Source organism: Periplaneta americana, chromosome 7, assembly GCF_040183065.1.
Source record: "Periplaneta americana isolate PAMFEO1 chromosome 7, P.americana_PAMFEO1_priV1, whole genome shotgun sequence".
Classification (NCBI taxonomy): Eukaryota; Metazoa; Arthropoda; class Insecta; order Blattodea; family Blattidae; genus Periplaneta; species Periplaneta americana.
This window is the reverse complement of record NC_091123.1, coordinates 68,370,502-68,376,501: the sequence shown is the minus strand read 5'-3', so window position 1 is coordinate 68,376,501 and position 6,000 is coordinate 68,370,502.

Below are 6,000 nucleotides of genomic sequence, written 5' to 3'. Positions count from 1 at the left end.
TTACTGCTGAGTTATAAACAGGCAAGACAAAGGGAACAGTAGAAACGTAAGCAGATAGAATCAGTATTTTAAAACCGAAATAAGTAGGCGTCTGGATTTAGAATGAAACAGAGCAAGAAGAAGAAGAAGAAGAAAAAGAAGTAAGACTAGGAAAAGATTATTGGTGTTAAAATTATGGTATCAATTAGCTATGACTGTAATTTATACACAGTATCAAGTAGTATATTTGCTGTTGCGTACATCGTTATAAGTAGAGCCCGGTTTTTACGTCATATTAAATAGAAAATATGTACATGAATATGTAGCCAAATTGTAATAATTCATAATGCTGGTTGTTCAATTTTATTTATGATTTCGAATGCCCTAATCTGAAGGAATCTACTTAAGTGAAGTAATTAGGAATTATTATTGATCAGCATTTAAGGTGGGATAAATATATTTCTTCTTTATGTAAGAGACTTCGCAAACAAATTTATAAGTTTGTAATTATTCGCTCTTACACCTCAAAGAAATATTATGCGATTAGTTTATTTAGGTTTAGTTCAATCTGTCATCCAGTATGATATAATCGGATGGGGTGAAGCAATAAATTTACACTTTCTCCGCTCATATTGCTTCAAAAGCGGTTAATTAAAATTTGCTTAAACAAGTAAATTGATTTTCCAACAGATTTGATTTATTTCGATTTTAATTTCGAAATTGAACAAATGTATAAATATACATTATTAAAATATTATCACAAAAATGATCGGAAATATGAAAATGAACAGTATGTTTATTCTACCAGAAGAAATTTGATATGTCCTTTAGCTGAACCTAAATATTAGACAAACAATGGACTAAATCACAGCCAGAGTTACGGGCCAAGGTTATACAACTCCATTCTGATAATAAATCCTTACCTAAATAATTTTGATTGTAATAAATTTAAGAAAAAATTAAGCAAATTGTTTATTATTCATGTCTTTTCTCTTATTTATTTTTCTTAATTTCAATATACTACTTATTCATTCCAACTTATATTCCGTTCTTGACTTAATTCTCTATTTTTATCTTCGTAATTATCCCTGTTTTGTAATAATTGTATTGGTTTAATAATTGTATTGGTTTTGTAATTCTATAGAATCTTTGCCATGTTCCATTTAGTACAAAATAGTTATTTATAGGAATTGCCCCGAACACGAGCTTGCTCAAACGTGAGTGTGCTACGTCCGTAATATATATTTATATTATGATATTATAGCAATAAATACTGATACTAATACGTAAGAATATGTGAAAGTATGTAATTTAAAAGTTCGGAATAAGGAACTTTTTAGTGTGGTTCGCCGGTATTTTTGTTTTTCTCTTAGCTACATCAACTATAGGAATAGAATATGTGTTAGAGGAAATCCTTGTTCTACTTATACCCGTAGGCCTAAGATAGTCTGGGCTAAACATAATTAATAGTATGAATATTGTTAGATGTGGAAGTATACTTCAAATTGCTAGAACTAATGAGTGGCGGAAAATTTATGAACTGCCTTTCACAGTAACGATCGACACGAGTAACATTGAATGTCAGTTGACAGAAAAAATTTATAGAACATTAGTCCCGTGACTGGAGTCTCAACTCTCTTTCGAAACTAAATTCTGAAAGTGAACTGGAAAAAGTGAAAGAAGCTGCAGGGAGAGTAACATTGGAATTGTTACTAGCAAAATAAAATTTAAGGAATCAATATGATAGAAAATCATAACAGGTTTGTGGAGTGGTAAAAATATACAATTTTGAAGGTAGGCCTAAGTAAGTACAATGAAAAGATTCTTCCCACTTATTCAGATGATATTTGAAACCTTGATTTAATTCCCTTAAATTCAAATTACCAGTAGTAAAAAGTTATAGCTATCGATATAATAGCTTTTGAATCAATTTATTAAATTTTTGTACTTTTTAAAGAAAAAAGCCCGTCATTTTTAAAGTAGGCTTGGTATTGTTTAAACCGCTCTATTGATCGGTTGCGATTATTGCCATGGGACATCTGGTGGGAAACAATTGACAATCGGCAGAAGCAATTGAAAGTCAGTGTTAAAAGTAGGCTACCTTTCGCACTAGTGTTATATAATAGTAATATGCGTTACAAGAGCGGTATGTTGAAGTTTTCATGTTCGAGGAAAAGTTTGAAAAAGCGAAACGTAGTTGAGTTTTTTAAATTTCCGAGAATTGAAAGAAAACATACCGCTCGTGTATCGTACATTATTTTGTGCGAAGATCGTTTATTTCATACCTGAAAGAGGAATTTCTAATTAGTTGCAGTGAAATCTCCATCTTGGTTTCTGTTCAATGACGCCAAATTTGCAAAACAAAAGTATCTATCTTCAACATTGTTGCTTTAAAATGTTTTCTGTGTTTACTATACTCCAGCAGGTCGTGATATACGTCTGTCTCCCCCCCCCCAGTCTATAAATGCGAACTTAAAACAAACGGTAAGGTTATGTAATGATTTATTTTTCATTTCATTTAGTGGAGTTGTAGAGTTTACTTAATTTTTGCAAATATTTAAAAACAATAATTAACAGTGCAATTTAGATGAAATTGAAATTGCAGTGGTAAGTTTCCAATTTATAATTATTAGACTACTATACTGAACGTCTCTAAAAATAATATGTTAAAAGCCTAAAGCAGTAAAATCAATATGTCACTTAAGCGGTAAGAAGAGGGAAATTGTTATGTGTGTTAGGTTGGGAATACTGAATGTGGAATTTTATACTTTCCGCGGATTGGTTTTGTGCGGAAACCAAGCAAATACGCACGATCTCGCACAAAAGTATTTTTCACATGCTTTGGTATTTAATAGTCCATTTTTAACACGCTTGCCTAACTTTTAAAGATCTACTTTTAGGAACAGTTATCTAAAAATTAGTCTAAAACTCTTTTTAGAAATTATTTAACATTTAGTAGTCAATTATTTATTTATTTATTTGTTTATTTATTTATGTCTATAATAGGGCAAAGCCCAATTACAATAGACAGTACAGATTTGTTAAAAAAAACATAGAATTGGATATAACATGAAAAAAGAGATAAAACAGAAACAAATGCAAGATACAAGTGTAATTACAAATTAAAAATTAAAAATGAAAAAAAAAACAAATATATACTACCTAAATAAAAGATACAGATATAGATATAAATGAAAAATACCAAATAAAAATAAATTAAAAAGAGTTAAGTATAGATATCATAGCCAAAAATGTAAAATGTAGCTATAATTGGCAAATTACAGAGTAATGTAACACTATGTTAATAAATTCAGTATACAGTATTATATAGTAGGGCTAATAGGCTTAATTAATTAATTAATTAATTTATTTATTTCTTATGCGTGGATTTGTATTACAAACAAATATTGAAATATTAAAAACGTATTTTAACTTTTTTTCTGCGGTAGAGTGATCCAAGAACCTGACAAGGTGCCTTTTAATTCAAAGGATTTTGTTGTTTTTCAGAACAATTTATGACGGCCACCTAACAGAGGTTTCAGTACAATTGGCAAAGAGTATAACTTTTTATGTTTCAGAATATTATATGCAACATGCATTCTGCCTATAAATTCTGGCTCTACAAGCCACATCTGTTTTCATAACTGGAAAATGTCGTAGTAATAATTTTTCTTATGTTAAATGTTAGTCATATATTTAACTTTTTAAAAACATTCAGTCTGCTCATATTTACACAACAGTGTACTGTACAGTTTTTTTTAGCGATGCCACTGAGTTTGATATAACATTCTATCCTCCGTTCTGTCTCTTAAGAGGTGACTTCCTCCCCCTCCACTGACTTGCTCTCTGGTGTCTGCTGTCACTGCTGTCGCGGAATCGGTGTGACAGGCGGATCTCTCTCTCTTAAGACGCGTTTCCTTTTCGGAAACCAGACTCAACGGCATTATTATATGAAAGTAATTCCTACTGCCTGCGATGCACAACGGTTAAAGGGCTTGAAGGTGACGATCCTGAATTCGAATCCACTATTTTAATGTAGAGTCATAGTCGCTCAGTCCTAGCGCGCTGGACTTTTAAGTCAAGAAGCCATGCACAAATCCCGATCTACCCTGAATCTATGACTTGTGTTGGGCAAGCCCGTGGTGCAGGTAACACAGGGGTTTTCTTTGTATACTTCGGTTCCCCTATGAAATTCCAACAATTCTTCTTCTTCTTCTTCTTCTTCTTCTTCTTCTTCTTCTTCTTCTCCGTCATCATCATCATCATCATCATCATTAACATCATCATCATCATTAACATCATCATCATCATCATCAATTATTACAGTACGATTATTTAGTCCTGACAGTCGCCGGCAATCTGCACCTGGGTCAGGCGAGTCCATTTAGTTACGCCAAGGGGTGTTTGGATTAGTCAGTCGCTTGCCTTCAGAGCGATCGGGTGTCATGCGTGGGGTAGAGCGGTATGTTTCTAGTACAGTTAAGCTATACTGCATTCCTTTACTGATCGTTCGCTCTTATCTCTACTCCGAAGCTCTCCCCACTACTCCTATTACTTCCCCTCTTTCGCATCGTCGGGCTGTCAGGACTAAATAATCGGTCTGTACAAGAAGTGTACTGTACTCCAACCAGGAGAAAATCTCAGGGGAATGAGACGCAGCGGGGTAATGCTGTGAATGAATGTTGATGTCATAAGATGTCATAAGATCACACACGTGGGTACACGCATCTCCATTGGCTAACTCTCAAAGCACAAACGATAACACTGATTACACACATATTTATATACTACCCTAGTTACAAAATTAGATCACGGTTAATCTCCTGGTCTTTTAATCCCTCCATACAGGAAATAACATATGCAGGGGAGCGTATGTTTTTTAAACTGACGTTATAACGGTAATATTATATATCTTCTTCGCTCCAATAGATGACGCAATAGTAAGCACATTCCCTTCACGGTTAATCTCCTCGTTGGAGACAGTAATGTAGACCACCGCCTGTGGTGCGCTCTGAATCATCTCCGATGAACTAAGTGGTCTACGCTTCTCGCAACTAGCGACGTCTATGTGCTCGATCGTAGATTCGTAGCGTGTGTTGTACTGTAGATGGCTTGTGATTGTGTAACTGATTGCTGTTGAGCCAACTGTCTGAAGACAGGTCTGAATATCAGAAGCGATACCAACAAGACACCACTTATGAGCAACTAGGCCAGGAGATAATGGGTTAGCGTGGCCAGTTCCTTTCCCGCTCCATTGCATATTACACTAATCAGACTTCAGATGCATACAAACGTTTATTCTTTCTCTGACACATATCGTCAAGTGAGATGTACTGCCTGAAAATAGATGTACAGTCTTAGAAAAATGTTTTGTTGCACAGATACTTTATTGTAAGTCCCAGAAAGGAGCGACCTGATTCACAAGAGGACTAGTGGAAGTGATAAAATTAGTTTTGTTTCGTTTTATGTCTGATCATGCGCACTGCCTCCTTTTTAGAACTTATAAAGTATCTGTGCGACAGAGCTTTTTTTCTAAGATTACATATCAGGCAGAACCTCAATCAGAGGCATGTAACTGGTTAACTGATTTTGTGCGAGATCGTGCGTATTTGCTTGCTTTCCGCACAAAACCAATACGCGGTAAGTGTGAAATACCACATTCAGTATTCCCAACCTAACACACATAACAATTTCCCTATTCTTATCGCTTAAGCGTCATATTCATTTTACTGCTTTAGGCTTTTAACATATTATTTTTAAAGACGTTCAATATAGTAATAATTATGAATTGGAAACTTACCACTGCAATTTCACCTAAATTGCACTCTTAATTATTGTTTCTAAATATTTTCAAAAATTAAGTAAACTCTACAACACCACAAAAGTTACTGCATTTGTAATGCAAGTAACATTAAGGAAGCCGTGAAAAAATCAACAAGATTCCAGACTCATCATAGACTGGGGGGGGGGGGAAAGACAGACGTATATCACGGCCTGCTGCAGTATAGTAAACACAGAAAA